The 26,228-nt window shown below is 43.1% G+C and overlaps 1 long non-coding RNA gene across 2 annotated transcripts in view; it reads right to left on the bottom strand.

Moving 5' to 3' along the window:
* Positions 1-18,118: 18,118 nt before the first annotated feature.
* The window catches only part of LOC103877741, an 18,704-nt gene continuing 10,594 nt past the window's right edge, over positions 18,119-26,228 (bottom strand). The window contains exons 1-3 of one of the 2 annotated variants that reach the window (XR_002517123.2): positions 22,669-23,059; positions 19,037-19,217; positions 18,119-18,509 (exon numbers count right to left, since the gene is read on the bottom strand). This is a non-coding gene — a long non-coding RNA (uncharacterized LOC103877741). Of the gene's footprint in view, positions 18,510-19,036; positions 19,218-22,668; positions 23,060-26,228 lie in introns of those variants that run through there. The other variant, XR_002517122.2, reaches the window with a different exon arrangement.

Genomic DNA, 26,228 nt, shown 5'->3' with positions numbered 1-26,228 from the left:
CCCTTATCATTTTGAGGTATGTTCCTTTGATATCTAGTTTATTGAAACTTTTTAACATGAAGCAGTGTTGAATTTTTACTAAAGGCCTTTTTGGTGTCTATTGAGATAAGCTTGTAGTTTTTGTCTTTAGCTGTGTTTATGTGATAAATAACATTTATTGATTTGCATATGTTGAACCAACCTTGCTTCCAGGGACTTGATCATGATGGATAAGCTTTCTGATGTGCTGCTGGATTTGGTTTGCCAGTATTTTATTGAGGATTTTTGCATCAATGTTCATTGGGAATATTGGCCTGAAGTTTTCTTCTTCTTCTTCTTTTTTTTTTTTTTTTGTATCAGGATGAAACTGACCTCATAAAATGAGTTAGGGAGGAGTCCCTCCATTTCAATTGTTTGAAATCGTTCCGGAGGAAATGGTACCAGTTCCTCTTTGTGCCTCTGGTAGAATTCAGCTGTAAATCCATCCGGTCCTGGGTTTTTTTGTTGGTAGGCTATATATTACGGCCTCAATTTCAGAGCTTGTTTTCGGTCTGTTCAGGGATTCAACTTCTTCCTGGTTCAGTCTTGGGAGGGTGTATGTGTCCAGGAATTTATCCATTTTTTTCTAGATTTTCCAGCTTATTTGCATAGAGGTGTTTATAGTATTCTCTGATGGTTGTTTGTATTTCTGGGGAGTCAGTGGTGTTATCCCCCTTATCATTTCTGATTGTGTTTATTTGAATCTTCTCTCTTTTCTTCTTTATTAGTCTAGCTAGCACTCTATCTATTTTATTAATTTTTTTTTTTTTTCCCAAAAAACAGCTCCTGGATTTGTTGATTTTTTTGAACTTTTCATGTCTCTATCTTCTCCAGTTCCTCTCTGAGCTTTGTTATTTCTTGTCTTCTGCTAGCTCTGGGGTTTGTCTGCCATGGTTTTCTAGTTATTTTAGTTATGATGTTAGGGTGTCAATTTGAGATCTTTCTGACTTTTTGATATGGGCATTTAGTGCTGTAAATTTTCCTCTTAACACTGCTTTAGCTGCATCCCAGAGATTCTGCAACATTGTCTCTTTGTTCTCTTTAGTTTCAAAGAACTTCTTGATTTCTGCCCTAATTTCATTATTTGCCCAGAAGTCATCCAGGAGCAGGTTGTTCAATTTCCATGTAGTTGTGTGGTTTTGAGTGGATTTCTTAATCTTGAGTTGTAATTTGATTGCACTGTGATCTGAGAGACTGTTTGTTACGATTTCAGTTTTTCTGCATCTGTTGAGGAGTGTTTTACTTCTAATTATATGATCGATTTTAGAGTAAGTGCCATGTGGCACTGAGAAAAATGTATATTCTGTTGTTTTGGGGTGAAGAGTTGTGTGGATTCTATCAGGTCCACTTGGTCCAGAGCTGAGTTTAAGTCCTGAATATCTTTGTTAATTTTCTGTCTCGATGATCTGTCTAACACTGACAGTGGGGTATTAATGTTTCCCACTATTATTGTGTCAGGGCCTAAGTCTCTTTGTAGGTCTTTAAGAACTTGTTTTATGAATCTGGGTGCTCCTGTATTGGGTGCATATATATTTAGGATAGTTAGCTCTTATTGAATTGAACCCTTCACCATTATGTAATGTCCTTGTCTTTTTTTTAACTCTGTTGGCTTGAAGTCTATTTTGTCAAAAACTAGGATTGCAACCCCTGCATTTTTCTGCTTTCCATTTGCTTGGTAAATTTCTCTCCATCCCTTTATTTTGAGCTTATGTGTGTCTCTGTACTTGAGATATGTCTCTTGAATACAGCACACTGATGGTCTTGTCTTTTTATCCAGCTTGCCATTCTGTGTCTTTTAATTGCGGCATTTAGCCTATTTACATTTAATGTTAATATTGTTATGTGTGAATTTGATCCTGTCATCATGATGCTGCTTGGTTTATTTTGCAAACTTGTTAATGTAGTTGCTTCATAGTGTTGTTGGTCTGAGTACTTCAGTGTGTTTTTGTAGTGGCTGTTAATGGTTTTTCCTTTCCCTGTTTAGTGGTTAGTGCTTCCTTCAGGAGCTCTTGCAAGGCAGCCCTGGTGACGAAATCTCTCAGCATTTGCTTGTCTGAAAAGGATTTTATTTCTCCTTTGCTTATGAAGCTTAGTTTGGCTGGATATGAAATTCTATGTTGGAAATTCTTTTCTTTAAGAATGTTGAATGCTGGCCCCCAATCTCTTCTGGCTTGTAGGGTTTCCGCTGAGAGGTCCACCGTTAGTCTAATGGGCTTCCCTTGGTAGGTGACCTGGCCTTTCTCTTTGGCTGCCCTTAACATTTTTGCTTCATTTTGACCTTGGAGAATCTGATGATTATGTGTCTTGGGGTTGATCTTCTCATAGAGTATCTACCTGGGACTCTCTGGATTTCCTAAATTTGAATGTTGGCCTGTCTTGCTAGGTTGGGGAAGTTCTCCTGGATGATTTCCTGAAGTGTGTTTTCCAACTTGGTTCCATTCTCCCCATCTCTTTCAGGTACTCCAATCAGCTGTAGGTTTGGTCTTTATACATAGTCTCATAGTTCTTGGAGATTTTGTTCATTCCTCAATCTTTTTTCTCTAATCTTGTCTGCCTGCCTCATTTCAGCAAGATAGTCTTCAAGCTCTGATATTCTTTCTTCCATTTGATTGATTTGGCTGTTGATACTTGTGTTTGCATCATGAAGTTCTCATGCTGTATTTTTAAGCTCCATCAGGTCATTTATGTCCCTTTCTAAACTGGTTATTCTAGTTAACAGCTCCTGTACAGTTTTGTCATGGTTCTTAGCTTCTTTGCATTGGGTTAGAACATAATCCTTTAGCTCAGTGAAGTTCATTATTACCCACTTTCTGAAGCCTACTTCTGTCAGTTAATCCATCTCAGCTTCAGCCCAGTTCTGTGCCCTTGATGGAGAGGTTTTGCAATCATTTGGAGGAAAAGAGGCATTCTGGCTTTTGGAATTTTCAGCATTTTTCATTGGTTTTTCCTCATCTTTGTGAATTTGTCTGCCTTTTCTCTTTGAGGCTGTTTACCTTTGGATGGGGTTTTTTAGGGCCTTTTTTGTTGAATGTTGGTGTTGTTGCTTTTTATTTGTTTTTTCTTCTAACAGTCAGGCCTCTCTTCTTCAGGTCTGCAGCAGTTTGCTGGGGGTTCACTCCAGACCCTGTTTGCCTTGGTATCCCCAGTGGAGGATGCAGAACAGCAAAGATTGCTGCCTGCTCCCTCCTCCAGAAGTTTGTCCCAGAGAGGTACTGACCTGATGCCAGTCAGAACTCTACTGTATGAGGTGTCTGGCCACCCCTGTTGGGAGGTCTCACCCAGTCAGGAGGCATGGGATCAGGGTCCCGCTTAAGGAAGCAGTCTGGCTGCACCTTAGCAGAACTCGTGCACTGTGCTGGGGGAATCCCCGTCATCTGGATTGCCTGGACTCTTCAGAGCCAGCAGGCAGGAAAGATTAAGTCCACTGAACCTAAGACCATGGCCGCCCCTCCTCCCAGATGCTCTGTCCCAGGGAGATGAGAGTTCTGTCTGTATGCCCCTGGCTAGAGTTGCTGGAATCTTGCAGGGAGGCCCTGGCCAGTTAGGAGGGATGGATCTGGGTCCCACCTAAAGAAGCAATCTGGCCACAATCTGCCACAGCTGCTGTGCTGCACTGTGGAGAATACTGCTCATCCAAACTGCCCAACCTCCCTAGCAATGGCCAGGGAAAATCACTGACTAGAGCTGCAGTAATGGTGATCACCCCTACCCCTGGGAACTTGGTCATCTTAGGCAGACTCCAGGTTGTTGTGCTGGCCTGCGAGGATTCCAAGTCAGTAGGTCTTAGCTTGTGAGGTTTCATGGGAGTGGGACCTGCTGAGTGAAACTGCTTGCCTCCCTGGCTTCAGCCCCCTTTCCATGGGAGTGGATGGTTCTCCTGCCACCCTGGAGTTCCGGGAGCCACCAGAGTATGTAAAAATCCTGCAGCTCAGTGCCTGCCCCAGTGGCTGCTAACCAGTGCCCCTGTCGTGGGTATGCCCAGTTTTGTGCTTGGGACCCAAGGCCTTGGTGGTGTTGGCACACAAAGGAATCTTCTGATCCACAGATTGCAAAAATCCTGGGAAAAGTGTAGAATCCCAGGCAGGTAGCACAGTCCCTCACCACCTCCCTTGGCTGGGAGAGGGTGGTCCCTTTGCTCCTGGATGAATTGTCGCCCCACCCTGCTGTTCCTCCCTCTCTGTGGGTCACGCCCACCATCTATCCAGTCCCAATGAGAACATCTGTGTCCCTCAGTTGACAGAAATCACTTGCCTTTTGCATTTGTCTTGGTAGGAGAAACAGACCAGAGTTGTTTCTACTTGGCCATCTTGGCCCCTCTGCCCTTTTAAATTTTGATGCCCAGTTGTTCCAGATTTTCCAGTGAGAGACCCTTGGTGACAGTTTTGTAGCTCACTTAAATAAAATGACACAGATACATTTTAGGTTCCATACAGAGCATACTCCGTCTTCCTTCCTTCCTTCCCACCATATGGAAGATGACACGGATGCATGTTTTTGTTTTTGTTTTTTTACACATATGTGTACCTATAATAATCTGTATTCTTTGTGTATTTAACATTGTATTTTTCCTGAATAGTATCATGCTTTGTGAAACTCTTACAATGTGCCTTTTTCACTCATCAATAGGAATGTGAGATTTATCCATACTGATACATCTAAATCTGGTTAGGCCATTTGAACTGCTCTCTAGTAGTCTGTTGTATGATAAACCACTTAAATACATCCCCCCCAATACACACCCACCCACATACACACCTATATATCTGCTGAGGAACAGTTAGGTTGTTCCTACTTTTTAGCTATTACAAACAATACAACATATTTTTTCTTATATATGTCTCCATTGCCCATGTGAAAACAATTCCCTAGGGTTGATAATCCAGAAGTAGAGTTTTTGAGTCATAGGGTATATGCTTCTTTGAATATACAAGGAACAAATTCTTTCCAAAATGGTTGTACCAATTTATACTCCCACCTGCAGTATGTGGGAGTTTCTATTTCTCAATCTCCTCACCAATATCCGTTATAACCAGACTTTAAAACTTTTGCCATTCAGAAGGGTGTGAAATGTTGTATCATGGGTGTTTAACTTTGAATACCAGTAAGGTTGAACATCTTTTTATGTGTTTATTGCCTATTGGAGTGTCTGTTTTGCTGCTCATGTTTTGTTCTGTTTTGCCTTGACCCACTTTTCTATCAGGTTGTTTGACTTTGAAAAATTATTTTATACAAGTTTCTAATGTAGCCTGCATATTAATCACCCATGGTTTATGTGCATTGCAAATATCATCTCCCAGGCTGTGGCTTATTTTTCAACCTTGTTTATAGTATCTTTTGACATACAGAGCCTTCAAATTTTAACGTAGTCAAACTTATCAATCTATTACTTTGTGAGCTGCACTTTCTGCCTGTTTAAGAAAACTTCCCTGCTCTGATGTCATGAAGATATTACCTTATATTATATTTTTTAAGTTTTTTGTCTTTAGATTTGTAGTCTATGTTTTGTGTGTAATGTGAGGTAGTATAGCAGACTACTCTTCTTCCTTACTTAGAGCACCCCAGGTTATTCCTGTTCAGGTCAGCAGTATACTTCTCTTTCTGGACTTCTTGTAGTCAGAAAAGGTTATGTGACATGGTTCTGCCCATTGAAGCATAAGAGAAGAAGACTGCTAGGGATTTCTGTGAAAATATGGCTTTCTTGATATGAGTGCATTTCCATCTACCTTCCTCCTTCCTTCTACTCCTTCTTTTCTGAAAAATGGACATAGGCTAGAGATGAATCACCCTTTTGCCACCATGAAGTCACAAGCTTTGACACAGGAATAACACACGGTGGTCACAGGAGAATAGAAAATTCCAGGCAGCAGTTTCATATGACTAGCAAAAGAAAAATTGAAATAGCTGCAGAAACTAGAGACTAATAGGACTCTGAAAACCAAAGTTTTGGACCAAGCTGGCTAAGACCAACTGGACATAACGCGGTGCTGGATTTGACCTAGGTTTCATCTAGGACCTCATTATGCCGTCATTAACATACACATCACACTCCCACCCGCGCCATGACAGTTTCAGGAACACCCATATTTGGTGTAAAAATGGGTGGCACCACAATTCTGATAAATCTTCACCTTTTTCCAGGAATTTTCATGTATATTCCACCCCCTGGTTAAAGAAACCCCATAAAGGTAGAAACCCCAAACCTCTTGAGTACACCCGCACTCCCCTTTCTTGAGTATGTACTGTTTGCTTTGCAATAAATCTCTGTACTTTCACTATTTTCCTGCTTGTCCTTGAATTCATTCTCTCGACGGTGTCAAGAACATGGACACTGGCTGGGGCCACAGTCCCACAGGTGTTTGGGGACCTCTCCCCACCCACCGGGATGAACTTGAAGACAGAAACTGCAATCTAAAGATTGTAAATGGACAGGCAGAAGGAATATGAAACATTAATGGAATTCTGCCTCTGGGTTCTTTTAATCAGCATAGTTTTCTTCTTTTGTTCATTTTTGGGTTTCTTTTTATGAGAGAAAATTAATCCATTTTTCATTAGGCCACTTTCCTGTGGCTTGTAGCTGAATGTAAATCCCAGGGATAAAGATAAGAATCTATTTTTTTCATATCTCTTTAAGCAGGTTATTTGAATAGTTTCCCCTTTCCTCACTGATTAATAATGCTTCCTCCAGTATGTAACAAGTTTTTGTATGTATGTGGGTCTGTTTCTAAACTCTATATCCTGTTTTATTGGTCTATTTATTTACCCTGTGCTTAAATTATACTCAAGAGTTATTCTAGTTCTTAATACTTGGTAGGCAAATCTCTCTTCCTTCTTCTCTTCTTCTCCCTTTTCTTTCTTCCTTTTTTTTTTTTTCTTTTCTGACACAGAGTCTCTCTCTGTTACCCAGGCTGGAGTGCCTGATCTCGGCTCACTGCAACCTCCCCGTCCTGGGTTCAAGTGATTCTCCTGTCTCAGCCTCCCTAGTAGCTGTGATTACAGGTGTGCACCACCATGCCTGGTTAATTTTTATATTTTTGTAGAGGCAGAGTTTCACCATCTTGGCCAGGCTGGTCTTGAACTCCTGACCTCATGTGATCTGCCCCCTCTGCCTCCCAAAGTGCTGGGATTATAGGCATGAGCCACCATGCCTGGGCTCCTTTTTCTTTTAAGTTGTCATTCATTTTTTCACAATTTTTTTTTTGAGCTCCTACTATGTACCAGGCACTGTTCCATACTCTGGGATCTAAAATTTATGCACTGTTCCATGCTCTGGGATGTAAAATATTTCTCTCATAGTGCTTACATTGCATTGGAAGCCTTGTCCTTAAGACTTCCCTGTTAATTTTAGAATCAGCTTGAAAAACTCTTTGAAAACTTTAATGAAAAAAGTTTTATGGAATTGCATGGAACTTACTGAATAAAGAAGAATTTTCATTTTATGATTTTTGAGACATTCCACTCATAAAGATGGAAAAGTTCTCTGTTCAAGAGTGATTTTTGTTGTAATTGGAAATGGCATATCTTTTTAACATTTTATTTTTAATAATTTTAGACTTGCAGGTTGCAAAAATAGCACAGAGAAGTCCTGGTACCCATCATCCAGGCTTTCCCAATGGTAACATCTTAATTACAGCACATTATCAAGACAAGGAAAGGACCACACAATTAACTAGGCTACAGACCTTAATTGGAGTCCACCAGTTTTTGCATGACTCATGTTTTGGGTACATTTTTGCATGCAGTTCTATGACTTTTTTTTTTTTTTTTTTTTTTTTTGAGACAGAGTCTCGCTCTGTCGCCCAGGCTAGAGAGCAGTGGTGTGATCTCAGCTCTGCAACCTCTGCCTCCCAGGTTCAAGCGATTCTTCTGCCTCAGCCTCCTGAGTACCTGGGATTACAGGCACGCCCGGCTAATTTTTATATTTTTAGTAGAGATGGGGTTTTCGCCATGTTGGTCAGTCTGGTCTCGAACTCCTGACCTCATGATCCACCCGCCTCAGCCTCCCAAAGAGCTGGGATTACAGGCGTAAGCCACCGCGCCTGGTCAGTTCTATGACATTTTATTCCATCTATATTTATATCACTACCACCACAATCAAGATACACAACTGTTCATCACTACAAAGGAATTCCTTCCTGCTACCACTTCATAGTCACACCCTCTACTGATTACTCCGATTTCCCCTGATCTATTCTCTATCTCTAAAATTTCACGTTTGAGAATGTTGCATAGGTGGAATTATATAGCATGCAACCTTTTGAGGTTGGATTTTTCATTCAGTATAATGTCTTAAGATCCATCCAAGTTTTTGCATATATCCAGTTTGTTCCTTTTGTTGTATGTAGTATTCTGTTGTCTGTATAGACCATGTTTTGTTTAAATATTTACCCATGGAAGGACATTTGGGTTGTTTCCATTTGGGGATATTAAGGCATTATACATCTACAAACATTTATGTGCAAGCTTTTTTTTTTTTTTTTTTTTGGTGAACGCATTTTCAATTCTCTAGGATAAATACTTGGGAGTATGATTTCCAGATTATAAGGTAAGTGTCTGTTTAACTTTTTAAGAAACTGCCAAACTGATTTCCAGACTGGCTGTAGTATTTCACATTCCCACTAGCAATGGATGAGATATCCAGTTTATCTACATTCTTATCAGCATTTGACACTGTCAGTACTTTTTATTTTAGCCATTGTAACAGGCGTGCAGTGGCATTATATCACGGTTTATTTTATTTTTATAATTTCAACTTTTATTTCAGATTCAGAGGGTACATGTGCAGGTTTGTTACATGGGTATATTGTGTTACGCTGAGGTTTGGAGTATGAATGATCCCGTCATTCAGGTAGCGAGCATAGTACCAACAGGTAGTATTTTAGCCCTTGTTCCCCTGTCTCTCCCCACTCTAGTAGTCCCCAGTGTCTGTCGTTCCTATCTTTATGTCCATATGTACCCAATGTTTAGCTCCCACTAATAAGTGAGAACATCTGGTATTTGGTTTTCTGTTCCTGTGTTAATTTGCTTAGGATAATAGTTTATAGTTTGAGGTCTTAGATTTACTCCATCTTTAATCCATCTTGAGTTAATTTTTATATATGGTGAATGGTAGGGGTCTAGTTTCATTTTTCTGCATATGACTAACCAGCTCTCTATCCCTCCACTTAAGTGTTTAAGTTCCTTATAGAGTATACATCTTGTTGCTGCAAAATACATTATTTCATTCTTTTTTTTTTTTTTTTTTTTTTTTGAGACGGAGCTTACTCTGTTGCCCAAGCTGGAGTGCAGTGGCGCAATCTCAGCTCACTGCAGCCTTGACCTCCCAGGCTCAAGTGATCCTCCTACCTCAGCCTCCCAGCTAGCTGGGACCACAGGCATGCACCACCATGCCTGGCTAATTTTTGTATTTTTTGTAGAGACAGCAGTCTCCCTATGTTGTCTAGGCTGGTCTGGAACTCCTGGCCTCAAACAATCCTTCTGCCTCAGCCTCCCAAAGCGCATGAACCACCACACCTAGCTTGACTTTGTTCTTTTTTATGGCTGCATAGTGTTCCATGATGTATATATACCACATTTTCTCTATCCAGTACACCATTGATGGACACTTAGGTTGATTCTGTGTCTTTGCTGTTGTGAATAGTGCTGCAATGAACATGTGCATGCATGTGTCTTTTTTGTAGAATGATTTCGTTTCATTTAGAGATATATACAGCAGTGGGATTACTGGGTCTAATGGTAGTTCCATTTTTAGTTCTTTGAGAAATCTCCAAACTACTTTCCACAGTGGCTGAACTAATTTACATTCCCACCTGCAGTATATAAGCATTCTTTTTTCTCCACAGCCTAGCCAGCATCTGTTATTTTTTTGTCTTTTTAATAGTAGCCACTCTGACTGGTCTGAGATGGTATCTCATTGTGGTTTTGACATGTGTTTCTCTGATGATTAGTGATGTTGAGCATTTTTTCATATGTTTGTTGTATATCTTCTTTTGAGAAGTGTCTGTTCATGTCCTTTGCCCACATTTTGAAGGCGTTATTTGTTTTTTGCTTGTTGAGTTGTTTAATTTCCTTATAGATTCTGTATATTAGACCTTTATCAGATGCATAGTTTGCAAATATTTTCTCCCATTCTGTGGGTTGTCTGTTTATGATGCTGATAATTTCTTTTGCTGTGTGAAGCTGTATAGTTTAATTAGGTCTCACTCATCAATTTTTTTTTTTCAGTTGCTTTTGAGGACTTAGTCATAAATTCTTTGCCAAGGCCGATGTCCGAAATGGTATTTCCTAGGTTTTCTTCTAGGATTTTTATAGTTTGAGATCTTAGATTTACATCCTTAATCCATCTTGAATTAATTTTTGTACATGGTGAAAGGCAGGGGTCCAGTTTCATTCTTCCACGTATGGCTAGCCAACTATCACAGGACCATTTATTGAATAGAGAGTCCTTTCTTCATTGCTTATTTTTGTCAACTTCGTCAAAGATCAGATGATCGTAGGTGTGCAGCTTTGTTTTTGAGTTCTCTATTCTGTTCCATTGGTCTATGTGTCTGTTTTTGTACCAGTACCATGCTGTTTTGGTGACTGTAGCCTTATACTATAGTTTGAAGTTGGGTAATATGATATCTTCAGCTTTGTTCTTTTTGCTTAGGATTGCTTTGGCTATTTGGGCTCTTTTTTGGTTCCATATGAATTTTAGAAGAGTTTTTTCTAATTCTGGCAAAAGTGACGTTGGTAGTTTGATAGAAATAGCATTGAATCTGCAGATTGCTTTGGGAAGTGCAGCCATTTTAAATGATGTTAATTCTTCCAATTCATGAGCATGGAGTATTTTCCATTGGTCTGTCATCTCTGATTTATTTCAGCAGTGTTTTTTAGTTCTTCCTGTAGAGATCTTTTACTTCCTTGGTTAGATGTATTTCCAAGTATTTTACTTTTGGTGTGATGATTGTATATAGGATTGCATTCTTGATTTGACTTTCAGCTTGAACGCTATTGATGTATATAAATGCTACTGACTTTTGTACATTGATTTTGTATCCTGAAACTTTACTAAAGTCATTTATCAGGTCTTGGACCCTCTTGGTAGAGTTTTTAGGGTTTTTTAGGTATAGAATCACATCATCAGTGAAGAGAGAATTTGATTTCTTCTTTTCCTGTTTGTATGCCCTTTATTTCCTTCTCTTGCCTAATTGTTCTGGCTAGGACTTCCAGTACTATGTTGAACAGCAGTGGTGAGAGTGGGCATGCTTAACTTGTTCTTGTTCTTTAGGGGGAGTGCTTCTAGCTTTTGCCTGTTCAGTATGATGTTGGCTGTGGGTTTATCATAGATGGCTCTTATTACCTTATTTTTGAGATATGTTCCTTCAATGCCTAGTTTGTTGAGGGTTTTTATCATGAAGGAATGCTGGATTTTATTGAAAGCTTTTGCTGTCTATTGAGATGATCATATGGCTTTTGTTTTTAATTCTGTTTGTGTGGTGAATTACATTTATTGATTTGAGTATTTGAGCCAACCTTGCATCCCATGAATAAAGCCTACTTGATCATGATGAATTAACTTTTTTTTTTGTTTTTGAGATGCAGTTTTGCTCTTATTGCCCAGGCTGAAGTGCAATGGTGCAATCTCGGCTCACTGCAACCTCTGCCTCCTGGGCTCAAGCGGTTCTCCTGCCTCAACCTCCTGAGTAGCTGGGATTATAGGCACCCTCCACCATGCCTGACTAATTTTTGTATTTTCGGTGGAGATGGGGTTTCACCATGTTGGTCAGGCTGGTCTTGAACTCCTGACCTCAGGTAATCTGCCTGCCTTGGCCTCCCAAAGTGCTGGGATTATAGGCGTGAGCCACTGTGCCCGGCCTGAATTAACTTTTTGATGTGCTGCTGCATTTGGTTTGCTGGTATTTTGTTGAGGATGTTTGCATCTATGTTTATTAGGGATATTGGCCTGTAGTTCCTTTTTTCGTTGTGTCTTTGCCAAGTTTTTGTATCAGGGTGATGTTGGCTTTGTAGAATTAGTTATGGAGGAGTCTCCCTCTTCCTTGATGTTTTGGAATAGTTTCAGTAGAATTAGTACCAGGTCTTTTCTGTTGGTCTGGTAGAATTCAGCTGTGAATCCACCTGAGTCAGGGCTTTTTTTGTTGTTGGTGGTGGTAGGTCTTTTTCGACTGATTCAATTTTAAGACTTGATATTGGTCTGTTCAGGGTTTCAGTTTCTTCCTGATTCAATCTTGTGAGGTTGTGTGTTTCTGGGAATTTATTCATCCCTCTAGATTTTCTAGTTTGCGTGCAGAGAGGTGTTCATAATAGTTTTGAGGATCTTTGTATTTCTGTGGGATTGGTTGTAATGTGACCTTTGTTGTTTCTAATTGTGCTTATTGGATCGTCTCTCTTTTTTCCTTTGTTAGTCTAGCTAGTGGTCTATTGATCTTGCTTATCCTTTCACAATATTAAAACCATATTATGGCTTTAGTTTCTATTTCCCTAATGTCTAGTGATATTAATATATTTTCAGTGCTTCTTTCATTTTACTTTTTTGGGTTTTTAAAAAATTTATTATTTGATGGGGTCTTGCCATGTTGGCCAGCCTGGTCTTGAACTCCTGGTCTCAAGCAATCCTCCTGCCTTAGCCTCCCAAAGCTCTGGAATTACAGGCGTTTGCCACCATGCCCAGCCTCAGCGCTTCTTTTACATATTTAAAAAATTACATTTATTGTTTTAATTGTAATTATAAACAACATGGTTATTAAAATTTTTGCATGTATTGATCTCCATTCAGCAACTATACTAAACTTCCTAGTTTTAATAGTTCATAGGTTATCTTGAATGTATTGTTCACGTAATGACAATTTTGCCTCCTTTCTCATTTTTATACCTCTCATTTCTTTCTCTTATTCAATTGTTCCTCCTATACCTCTAGAATAATTTTTCTGACTTTAATGGAAGTGTTTCCAGTATCTCACCATTAAGCATAATGTTGACATAAAATTGGCATAAAATATTTAGAAACTGTACATCTACTGTTATTTGACTAAGAAAGTGTTGTAAAAATCAAGGATTGATGAATTTATCAAATGCCTTTCAGTCTTTTTAGAGATGATCATGCTTTTTCCACTTAAATATTAAATCATTCTTGCCTTTTTGGTATAATATCAATTTGGTTGTGATGTGTTGTTCTTTCAATGTGCTTCAGAATTCTATTTACTACAATGTTAAAGATTTTTTGCATTAATTTCATAAATAAGTCTGCCCATTTCTTTTTGCTGCACCTTGTTAGAATGGCCAACAGTATCACAATGACTTTATATTTATTCATTTATTAGAGACAAGGTCTCGCTTTGTCACCCAACCTGGAGTGCAGTGGCACAATCATGGCTCACTGTAGCCTTGACCTCCTGGACTCAAGCCATCCTCCCACCTCAGCCTCCCAAGTAGCTGGGACTACTGGCATGCGCCACCACACCCAGCATTTTTTTTGACTTTTTGTAGAAACAGGGACTCATCATGTTCCCCAGGCTGGTCTCAAACTCTTTGCCTCAAGGGATCCCCCCACCTTGCCTTCCCAAAGTGTTGCGATTACAGGCGTGAGCCACCATGCCTAGCCATGATGACTTCATAAAAAGCATGTGGATGCTTACCTTCTCTCTGCTGTGTAACAGCGCAAATGGAATTGGAGTTATCTCTTTGCTACTGCCTTCACATAACTCACCTATGAATCATCTGCACCTGGGGCTTTTGGGGAGTAGCTTGTTGCCTACTTGCCAGAAGGATCATGTCATTCCCATTTTAAGACTCTTCAGTAGCTTCCCACTGCTCCTAGAATAAAATCTGTACTCCTTCCCAGGGCCTTCAAGGCCCTGCATAACCTTGCACAGCTCTATGAAAAACCTCCTCCCCTGTAGTCTCCCACTGTTCACTGTCCTCCAGTCACACAGCTGCCTTTCTGGTCCTGAAACACATCAGGCTCTTACCAGCCCAGGGACCTTTGAACTTGCTGGTTCTTCTGCCTGGAATGCTCTTCTTTCAGCTCTTTACTTGACTGGCGTATTCTCTCCTTGAGGTCTTGCTTCATATCAGTTTTCAAATGAGCCCTGCTTAGCCTTCTTATCTGGTATGAGATCTGTTCTCTTTCATCACCCTCTTTCCTTAATGTATCACTCATTATGCTCTATAATTATCTTGTTAATTTTTTACTTGCTTATTGTTCGATATCCCACTTTCCACCCCATTGTTGACTGCAAAATCCTTTGGGGGAAATCCCCCAGGATCTTGCCTGTCTTACTTACTCGTTTTTTATTCCCCAGAACTGTGTTTGGCACATAGCAGATAGCAAAAAAAGAAAAGAAAAAGAAAAACAAACTAAAAACGTTGACTGAATGAATGAATCAAAGAACACACGCAGGAGGGCACTGGGAGGAATAACATTACTGTACCACTGGCAGAAAAGAGGTAAGCAGGAATCAGCTAGGGTGGGGTTCATGTTTGTACAGGTTTAGTTTCAGATGACAGCAAAGGAGCCAAGTGGAAGCTTCTGATAGACACTTGGAGATATAGGGATGGAGAGAAATGAAGAGGGTTAGGAATGTAGATTTTAGAGCAATCCCTAACCACCAATTAATGTCTTATTCACTCCTCCACTTTTCCATCAATGCATCTGTCTTTTCATCCACCTATCCATGCATTTGTTCACCGATTCATCCCATAAACTTTTGAGTAAATCATGAGCCAAGCCTTGGACATCAGGGATGCAGTGACCAATAGACAGTATTGGCCATCAAAGACTATACATCTGGAGGGAATGGGAGGGGAGTAGTAGATGCAAATTTAAACAGATTATAGTAAGTAGAGCTATGGGGGAGCCACAAGCACATCACACAGATCATAGTTGAAAACATGTACGTGAAAACTGAAGACTTAATCTTGAAGGCATGCCAGAAATTAGGCAGCATTGGACAGGAGAAACTGACAAGGGCTGACGAGCAAAGGAAAAAGTAGATCATGATGATAAAAGGAAAAACAGAAGAGAAATTATCTTTTTTTTTTTTTTTTTGAGACAGAGTCTCTCTCTGTTGCCCAGGATGGAGTGCAGTGATGCAATCTCAGTTCACTGCAACCCCTGTCTCCCAGGTTCAAGCAATTCTCCTGCCTCAGCCTCCTGAGTAGCTGGGATTACAGGTGCATGCCACCATACCTGGCTAATTTTTGTATTTTTAGTAGAGACAGGGTTTCACCATGTTGGTCAGTTTGAGAACTCCTGACCTTGTGATCCGCCTGCCTTAGCCTCCCAAAGTGCTGGGATTACAGACGTGAGCTACTGTGCCTGGCCAGAAATTATCTTACAGTAGGAAAAACCTGGGCTTTAGAGTCAGAGTGACCATGTGGTGAGTCTTAGCCCTGTTTCTCACCAGCTCGGTAACTTTGGATAAATGATTTATTCTCTCTGAGCCTTGGTCATCTTCTCTGGAAAACAGAGATAACAGTACAAACCTCATAGCAATGTTATGGGGCTGGGTCCTGCTTGATGCACAGGAGGTGCTCAGAGATGACGGATGGATGGTGGGGATGCTGCTGATGGCGGTGGTGGTGATGATAATGATCATGAGGGTGGTGACTGGGAGGCACTTTAGAGCCCCTAGTCCCTGCTTGTTGAGCAGTATATTCAACCCTGGGATTTCTGGAGATGTGGATGTGAGAACACCACAGTAAGTTTTGGTGGAGAGAAGAGTGAGCCAAATCTGTGCCTCCATCATTTGCAGGGTGACTGCAGTTTGAATGGAAACTGGATACCATCCATCCACTTTCTGGAAGGAAAATGCATTAGCTGCAATCCATTACACTGATTTGCTGACTCAAAATCTTTCATGATGAGTGCTGAAATTAAGTGATTATATATTTTTTCTATTTAAAAAAATATGCCTTCCCCCTGGACTTAAATGGTAAAATAGTAGGGTCAAATGCAATGGTCAGGGGAAGTAGTTTTTAGTTAGAATCAATTTTGATTTTGATGTATTTGCGGGACTGTGGCTTGGAACTTGGCCAAGAGGATCCACATTCTGCCTTCTGCACCTCTGCAGAGTGGTGGCACACTGGAGGTACTGGGGGTAGGAGTGAGGGAGCAGAGCCTATTAGGAATAGAGCAACACATTCGTCAGGCAGGTGAAGAGTGATAATACTACCTGCTTAAGGCATCCGGCACTGTGCCCGGCACGCATCAGCTATAAAGCAAACAGACTTCCCAGCCCTTTCTCACATAGGTACCCTGGCATAAGGTACCTCACATAGGCATTCCAGGTACCCTGGTAGCAAGGACTCTTGAAAAAGGAAAGGAAGCAGGGACACATCTCATCAGATGTGTCTGATGAGACTGTGGGTCAAAAATGATGAGGGAGGAAACTCCTCTTTATCAAGTGCCTACACAGACTACCAAGCGTGGTGCTAGTGGTTTCATATTTGATCCTATCACCCACGAGTTGGTATTTCATTTTGCAGATGAGGAAACCAAGGCTCAGACAGGGGAAGGGACTTATCCCAAATCATGGAACTCATTCATATTGAACCAGCATATGAATCCAGGCTTTTCCGACCCCATAGCCTCCATTCATTTCCCAAAGCTCTGTGATGTTGGAGTGCTGGGGAAATGGAATATTGAAAATAAGAGGCCGGGCGCGGTGGCTCAAGCCTGTAATCCCAGCACTTTGGGAGGCGGAGGCGGGTGGATCACGAGGTCAGGAGATCGAGACCATCCTGGCTAACACGGTGAAACCCCGTCTCTACTAAAAACACAAAAAATTAGCCGGGTATGGTGGCGGGCGCCTGTAGTCCCAGCTACTTGGGAGGCTGAGGCAGGAGAATGGCGTGAACCCGGGAGGCAGAGCTTGCAGTGAGCTGAGATCCGGCCACTGCGCTCCAGTCTGGGTGACAGAGCAAGACTCTGTCTCAAAAAAAAAAAAAAAAAAAAAGAAAATAAGACTGAGATATGAGAGAGCCAGTGGCTCTGATCTCTCTCCACTTAGCTCAGAGCCATAAATTCTTGGAGAAGCCAAGCTTCAAGAGAGCTGGGTCTGAGCCAGCATCAGTAGCGCAGGGAGAGGGGGTGGTATCAGGGCTGGCAGGAGAGGACAGTGGAAGTATACCAGAGGGGGTTTGCGTGCTCAGGCTGTCCTGGATCCCACTGGAGAGGCATCCCCAAGCTCAAACCTCTTTCCCTCTTTTTCTCATTCCCAGGCCCTCTGTGACACAGCAGGTGTGGCCTGGATACCCATGGATGTGAGGAGCCTGCCACTCTCCCACCCCAGCCACCCAGCCCTGGTGTGACTCAGCCCTAAGTTCTGTGGGAGGCCTGGCCTCTTTGCAGAGACCCAGGGACCTTTAATAGCTTCATGGTGGCCAGGCGCAGTGGCTCAAGCCTGTAATCCCAGCACTTTGGGAGGCCGAGACAGGTGGATCACGATGGTCAGGAGATCGAGACCATCCTGGCTAACACAGTGAAACCCCGTCTCTACTAAAAAATACAAAAAAAAAAAAAAAAAAAAAAAAAAACAAAAAAAACAAAAAAACTAGCTGGGCGAGGTGGCGGGCGCCTGTAGTCCCAGCTACTCGGGAGGCTGAGGCAGGAGAATGGCGTGAACCCAGGAGGCGGAGCTTGCAGTGAGCTGAGATCCGGCCACTGCACTCCAGCCTGGGTGACAGAGCAAGACTCTGTCTCAAAAAAAGAAAAAAAAATAGCTTCATGGCTTTGGGCCCATACATTTTTCAAGAACTTACACAAATATTCAAGCCCTCATTAAAAAAATATTGATGCTAACATGTGAGCAGAAAACAACATCATTAAAATTAATACATGTTTAATTAAATGTCTACAGATGTGGTATTATACCAACTAGTCAAGCGTAGCCCAGATCAGTTCTTACTTAGGTATAATACATAAATTCAAGTTAAAAAACAAAATGAATAATTTACTCTTCACAAAATTCAAAATTACAACAAACTTAAGAAAAACTGCTGCTGCAATAAATAGTATTTAATGCAAGAGCTGTGTTATTACACATGTCATGACCAGGATGGACACTGGGCCTGTGAAGGCCTCAGAAGGGTTCCACTGGCCTTCCAGGACAAGGTCCCTCTGAGTCACAGCAGTGGCTGTGGATGAAGGAGGCTGTAGCTGCCCTCTGGGTGAGCTGGGTCTCTCAATGCAGGGGGCTGGGGAATGGCTGGGGCATGGCTGGGGCTGGCGGCATTTGCCATCAGCAGCTGTGGTGTCAGGAACTACTGGAGATGGTGACGGGCAAGGCAGTCCCTCTGGCTACACACAGGAGACCAAAGCCCCATCTGTCCTCTTCTCTGCCTGAGCAAGGAGAACAACGCATTCAGCTGTGGGCTCCAGAAACTGCCTCTGGCTGCTGCTGTGTGGAGAAGGGGCTGCATGGAGCGAGCCCAGAGGCAGAAAGATCAGGGAGGTGGCCAGAGCAGGGTCCAGTGAGAGGTGATGGTGGTCTGGCCTGCAGCACAGATAGTGGAGACACAGAAAAGAAGATGGATTTGAGAGATGTGTCTGAGGCGGAAATAATGGGACTTTGTAAAGAACAGAGAGTGTGAGGTGAAGGAGAAGGGAGAGGCTTGGATGATGTCAGAGTCCTGGGTTGGGGTAGGGGCAGGCGGTAGTGCCCACAGGAACCAGGGAATGAGGAGGGGCACGTGTTTGGTATATGCTAATGTCAGTTTGGGGTATGGTAGGCCTGAAGGGCTTGTGAGACATCCAGGGGAAATGGTCCAGGAGGCAAAGTGGCATGTTGGCCTCACCCAAGGTGAGGGCACAGATGAGGACACTCTCTAGGTCAGACAGAGCACAGGCCTGATTCATTGGAGGCCCAGAGGCAGAGCCCTTTCCACCCTGGGCCTTCACCTTCTACACTTCCATTTACATCATCCACAAACCTCCCTGGATATTCAGTCTGGTGGGGAATAAGGCTCGAATATGGGGTGGGAAGGGTTCCCCACTTTGAGTACTGTGGGTTTCTACTTTTACCTGGTGGGTGTGGTGGGGTCACAGCAAGCCTTATGAAGGAAGTGTGGTTTCAGGTCAGGAGTTCGAGACCAGCCTGGCCAGGAAGTGAAGTTTGAATTATTTCTCAAAAGGTGGGCTGGTGGTGCATATGGGAGATGACAATGTTAGGCACAGAGAGAGGAGCACAGACGATTGGTCATGGCTGTTGAAGAGAGTGAAAGAAAAGACAAACTTTAGAACCAAGACATCATGAGCCCCTGTGAGGTGCTATCTTCACTTCCCACGGCAGGCACAACAAATAGTCACAAACCAAGTGGCCTGAAACAATTCACATTGATTCTCTGAAGGTCTGGGGGTCGGAAGTCTGAAACAGTTTCACAGGGCTAGTTAGGGTCAAGGTATCAGCAAGCCTGGTTCCTTCTGGAAGCTCTGAGAGGAGCCTCTGTTTTCTTGCCTCTTTTAGTCTCTAGGGGCTGCCATATTCCTTGGCTGAGGCCCCTTCTTCCATGTTCATCATACATCAGATTGGTGAGGACCTTCTCCTGTGACCCTGACCCTCTGCATCCCTCTTATAAGGATGGTGTGATTACACTGGGCACATCCAGCTCCTGCAGGCTAATCCATGATGATTTCAAACTCTTTCATGTAGCCACACCTGCAAAATCTCTCCTGCCATACAAAGCATCATTCCCAGGTCCTGGGGATTCAAACACGAACGTCTTTAGGGGCTTTATTCAGCTGACCATGGGCACTAGCACAGTCACCATCACCAGGGCATGGAGAGCCACATTCAATCCAGGACCCTGTCTAACCCAAGGCTCAGGCTTCACTGCCACTCCAGGCTTACTCTCTCTTTTCTTTTTGAGGTGGAGTCTCGCTCTGTCGCCTAGGCTGGAGTGCAGTGGTGCGATCTCGGCTCACTGCAACCTCCACCCTCCTAGGTTCAAATGATTCTCCTGCCTTAGCTTCCCAGGTAGCTGAGATTATAGGCACACGCCACCACGCCCGGCTAATTTTTGTATTTTTTAGTAGAGACAGGGTTTCGCCATATTGGCCAAGCTGGTCTTGAACTCCTGACCTCGTAATTCACCGCCTCGGCCTCCCACAGTGCTAAGATTACAGGTGTGAGCCACCGTGCCCGGCCTCAAGGCTGACTCTCTAGCAATTCCTGGACAGAATGGCCACAGCTCCTGAGCTTTGGGATTGTCTAGTTTCCCATTAAATTGTATCCCAGTAGTTAGAAAAACAAGGCTGGGAATGTCTGGGTTGAACTGAGCTAAATGGGCTCCCTGCAGCAGGACTTCTCGGAGTCTAATCCCATGCTGGATACTGTGAAGCTCTAAATTTCATTCTAAATTTCATTCACCGAGATAACAGCGTTTCACAGAACACAGCTTGAGCAGTGCTGCGTAGGCCAGGCTACTGCATGGGTGTTCCGCCAGAAGAAAAGAAACCTCAGCTTCAGCTCTCAGAAGGGTTATAGTGGGAAGAGACAGACTTAGTTCTGAGTTCCTTTATTCAACAAGCACACCTGAGGTGTGAGGACAGATTGGTGAATTACATAATCCTGTTTCCTGCCCTAAAGGAGTTTACCATCTACCGTAATAGATAAGGGCTGTGGAGGAAATAGGGTGCAAAGAGAGGAAATAGGGTGTTCAGAGAAGGTGTCATTTAAAACAAGACCTGGGCTGGGTGGGGTGGCCCATGCCTGTAATCCCAGAACTTTGGGAGGCCGAGGTGCGTGGATCACCAGCAGTCAAGAGTTCAAGACTAGCCTGGCCAACATGGTGAAACCCCGTCTCTACTAAAAATAAAACAACAACAACAAAAAAATTTAGCTGGGTGTAGTGGCATGCACCTGTAGTCCCAGCTACTCGGAAAGCTGAGGCAGGAGAATTGCTTGAACCCGGGAGGCAGAGGTTGCAGTGAGCCGAGATCGTGCCATTGCACTCTAGCTGAGTGACAGAGTGAGACCCCGTCTCAAAACAAAACAAAAAACCAAGACCTGAAGGAGGAGTTGGCAGCACATAGAATGAGAGGAAAGGAAGCTTCAGGCCAAAGGAACAGCATGAGCAAAGGCCCTCAGGTGGCTGGCAAGGAATGTGGCCTAGTTGAGGAATCAGAAGGATGAAAAGAAGGCAATGTGGTTAAAGCCCAGTGAACATGGATGGAGAAGAGGAGAGGCTTGGAGGGAGAAGCTGCTGGAAATACCAGATCACCCAGGCACTTTGGGCCACAGTGAAGAGTTGAAAGTCATCATATAGGTGTTGAGCAGAGAAACTGCATAATTAAAACACACACTCACAGAGAATAGTAACGAGCCCATTGTTTGGAGAATAGACCGGGAGAGGCCAGAGGGCAATCTTGCATCTGCTGTTTCCACACTGTCCAGGACAGTTCCTGGTAAGCAGCATGTGCTCATCAATGATTTGTTGAATGAATAAATCAATAAGAGAGGTAGGAGGCTGGGTGCGGTGGCTCAGGCCTGTAATCCCAGCACTTTGGGAGGCTGAGACAGAAGGATCATTTGAGGTCAAGAGCTTGAGACCAGGCTAGCCAACATGGTGAAAACCCGTCTCTACCAAAAAGACAAATAATTAGTCATGTATGATGGCCCACACCTGTAGTCCCAGCTACTCAGGAGGCTGAGGCAAGAGAATCACTTGAACCTGGAAGGTGGAGGTTGCAGTGAGCCGAGATGGAGCCACTGTACTCCAGCCTGGGTGACAGAGCAAGACCCTGTCTCAAAAAAAAGAAAAAAAAAAAAAAAGAGAGAGATAGAAACATTAGCATGAAGGCTATTGCAATAGTCCCTGCAGGTGAGGATGACTTGGAGAAGGAAAACGGATGGGAAGAAGTGGATGCGTTCAAGATATATTTTGGAACTAGAAGCAACAGGACCTGTTCATGGTTTGAAGATGAAGGTGTAGGTGAGGGAGGAATCTAGAATGTTTCCTGGGTTTCTGCCTTGAGTAATTGGCTGGAGGATGATGTCATTTCCTGTGAAGGGGAAGACTGGGAGAGATTAAGGGATATAGTCCTGGGTGACCAGGAAGAGAAGCAAGAGTCTGCCCCTGAACATGTTGGATTTGAGGTGCCTCGGAGCTACCCAAGTGAAGATACCCAGTTGACAGTCTGGAGCCCAGAGGAGGGTGAGGGGTGGAGATCTAAACTTGGAAGGCATTGTGCGCAGATGGGTTTTAAAACCATGTCACGAGCAAGATCACCCCGGGAGAGAGGGCAAATAAAGAGAGAAGAGGGCCAGGAACTAGGTGGGTTCAAAACAGTCTTATTAAAACAAACAAACAAACAAAAAGCAGATAAAAAAAGGGGTCTTTACTGTGGTGAGCTGGAGCGATTTAATACCTCTGAGTTTGTTTCCTCCTCCGTCAAATGAGACAATAACTCCTCATTGGACACACTCCACGGCATGCCTGACCAGGGACGGGGGCTCAACAGCTGATGGAGTCCGAGCAAAGCTCAGAATTCTCCATCCTGACAAGTCCTGGATAGGGACAGACTTAACTCTCCTCCAGCCAAAGGCAGCAGAACTAGAGCCTTTAACTACCTCGGTGGGTGATCCCCTCATAGCTCGGGCCCTTGCCAGGCTTCTCCGGAGCCCAAGCCCGCCCCACGCTGGGCACCAACTCCACCTTGTCCGCAGCTTCTCAGAATGACCACCAGAGGGAGCAGTTCCTCACCGCGGGCGCTTGCCTGCCTCAACTCTTCCTCCTCTCCTCCCTCTCATTCCCCTCCTACTGCTGGATCCTTCATCCAAACGTCTCTCCCACCTGCGCTGCGCGAGGCTCTGTCTCTCACATTGAGGACATGGGGTCCTGGAGCCTGAGGATTTCATGGGCTGGGCAACAAAGGAGAACAGTCATAATCGTGGAGGGAGAGTATGATGAAGGGAAAGCAAGCGTTGGGGTAAAAAGGCCCAAACAGAACCTAAATTCGGCCGTCTATTAACTGCGAGACCTTAGATACGCGGCTTCACTTCCCAGAGCCTGGCGGGACTAACACCTATGTTGGAGGGTTGTTGTGAGAGGTACATGACATGTCAGTTGGTATACGTGCCAGCTAGTGATTCCAACAGCACCCACCTGAGAAGGCTGCTTTGAGAATTAAATGAAATAATACACATAGGTTGCCTACTTAACAGTAGACACTCAAAAATGCTAGCGCTTTAAGAAGTATTAATATAAAGAACAACTCACAGTAGGCCCTTAATGCTAGTTCTTTCCCCTTTAATTCTCTCCCATTCCTAGTCTATGGATGTGGAAACCAGCCCGAAGAGGGTCTGTGCTTCCTCAAGGTCACCTAGGGAATGAGAAGCAGAACAGGGACCTGTCATTCTTCTGTGCCCAGCCTAAAGCCAGTAGCACATACAGAAATCCTGGACCCTTAGGGCCAAACTGTCAAAAAGAAAAGGTCCTCTTCATTCTTTGCTAAGGGCAAGAGGCCACCAGGGCAGGCCAGGCCTTGCCAGCAGAGGTGGGCACCCAGCACCCAGTGGCTAATGTGGTCCTCTGTATGGCACCCATCAGCTTTGGTCTCAGGTTCATTTGGTTATTTCTTGTTAGATGATTCAGCCTGTCGGCCGAGAGCTCTGAGACATTCAAGACCTTTAAAAACTGGGCCTAGTGAGGAGCGCCTCTGCCCGGCCGCTGTGCAACCCTCCAGGTTCCCCTGAACCCAACATGTTGAGGGGTGGACTCTTGCTTCTCTTCCTGGTCACCCAGGACTATATCCCTTAATCTCTCCCAGTCTTCCCCTTCACAGGAAATGACTTCTGTATGATCTTTCTACCCTCCCCAAGTTTGCATTTTCGACATTAAAGTTTACTTTTAAATTAAAAAATAATAATAAAAAATAAAAACTGGGCCTAATTTAATTCCTAGTTTTTAGTTCCATGCTTGTCTTCTCCCACTCCCCCACCGCTTTATGTTCCAGATACTTTCATTCATCCATTCATCCATTCATCCATTCATTCATGCATGCATTCATTCATTCAATACATTCTCTACTATATGCCAAACCAGAAGGTCTTGCCAGGAGATCTACAAATAATCTGTAGTTAACATCATGCTTAATGGTGAGAAACTGGATCCTTTCCCCTTAAGCTTGGGAACCAGGTGAGGATGTCATCTCTTACCATCTAGTGCAATAAAACATATAAAAAGAAATAAAAGCTATACAGATTGGGAAGGTAGAAATAAAACTGTCTTTACTCACAGGTGACATCACTGTCCATGTTAAAAACAAAACAAAAAACAAAAACAAAAAACCCAAAGAATCTGCAAAAAGTCTCCTGGAACTAAGAAGTTGCGAGACCAGCTCGGTGGGGGAGACCCTAACCCAGCGGCGCTAGAGGAATTAAAGACACACACATAGAAACATACAGGTGTAGAGTGGGAAATCAGGGGTCTCACAGCCTTCAGAGCTGAGAGCCTGGAACAGAGATTTACCCAGGTATTTATTAACAGCAAGCCAGTGATAAGCATTGTTTCTATAGATTATAGATTAACTAACAGTATTCCTTAGGGAAACAAGGGGATGGGCCAAATAAAGGGATGGGTCTGGCTAGATATCTGTAGCAGGAGCATGTCCTTAAATCACAGATCGCTCATGCTATTGTTTGTGGTTTAAGAATGCCTTTAAGCGGCGCCCTGGGTGGGCCAGGTGTTCCTTGCTTTCATTGCCGAAAACCCATAACCTTTGTCATGGCCATCATGAACATGTTACAGTGCTGCAGAGATTTTGTTTATGGCCAGTTTTGAGGCCAGTTTATGGCCAGATTTGGGGGGCCTATTCCCAACAGAAGTAAAAATGGCAAGGTCCCAGGACACAAGATCAATATATACAAAAGTCAATTCCTCTTTATTTAATTTATACATTTAATGCAACCCCAACAAAAACACCAATAAACTTTTTTTTGTGGAACCAGACAAGTTGATACTGAGCCTCATATGGAAGATGCTGTCTTTAATGTTTTCCTGGCTAATCCTTCGTACCTATTTTTCCATATAATGCTCAGTATCAACTTGTTTAGTTCCATTAAAAAGTTTATTGGTGGCCGGACACAGTGGCTCAGGCCTGTAATCCCATCACTTTGGGAGGCTGAGGCGGGCAGATCATGAGGTCAGGAGTTTGAGACCAGCCTGGCCAATATGGTGAAACCCAGACTCTACTAAAAAATATAAAAATTAGCTGAGTGTGGTGCTGCACACCCCTGTAGTCCCAGCTACTCAGGAGACTGAGGCAGGAGAATTGCTGGAACCCGAGAGGCAGAGGTTGCGGTGAGCCAAGATCACACCACTGCACTCCAGCCTGGATGACAGAGTGAGACTCTGTCTCAAAGGAAAAGTTTATTGGTGTTCTTACTGGGATGGCATTAAATTTACAAATTAAGTAAGAAGGAACTTATATTTTTATGAGTTGAGACATCCTAAGCAGGAACAAGTGATGTCTTTTCGTTTATTTCACTTCTACTTGAGCATCTTCCAGGAGTGTTTTAAAGTTCTTCTTATATAGGTTTTGCATATTTCTTATTACGTTTATTCCTAAGTAGTTCATCTTCTTTGTTGCTATATAGAGTTTTCTCCTTCATTATATTCTCTAACTAGACATTGCTTGTGTATACTGAGGCTATTAATTTTTGTATGTTAATTTTATATCCTGCTACTTCACTGAATTTTCCATTATCTGGTTAATTTTACCATTCATTCTCTAGGGCTTTCCAGGTATGCAATCATATCATCTGCAAGGGATAAATTTACTCCTTTCCCCCAAATTCTTGTTTCTTATTGATTTTTCTGACTGCTTTGCCTAATGTCTCCAGCACAACATTGAATAGTAGAGGGCCTCTTTGTTTCTTCCTGTACTTAGCAGAAACACCTCTAGTATTTCCCCATTCAAATTCTAACTTTAGCAGGAGTTTGAGACACACCTGGTCAACATGGTGAAACCCTGTCTCCACTAAAAATATAAAAATTAGCCAGGTGTGGTGGCACATGCCTGTAATCCCAGCTACTCGGGAGGCTGAGGCAGGAGAATTGCTTGAACCCAGGAGGCAGAGGTTGCAGTGAGCCGAGATCACGTCACTGCACTCCAGCCTGGCAACAGAGCGAGACTCCATCTCAAAAAAAAAAAAAAAAAAATCTAGCTTTAGGAACAGGGTATGTATATTTTATTATATTGAGAGAACACCCAT

This window comes from Papio anubis, chromosome 12 (assembly GCF_008728515.1).
Source record: "Papio anubis isolate 15944 chromosome 12, Panubis1.0, whole genome shotgun sequence".
NCBI classification, from domain to species: domain Eukaryota; kingdom Metazoa; phylum Chordata; class Mammalia; order Primates; family Cercopithecidae; genus Papio; species Papio anubis.
Note: the sequence above shows the minus strand (reverse complement) of the source record. Positions and strands in the feature narration are given on the sequence as shown.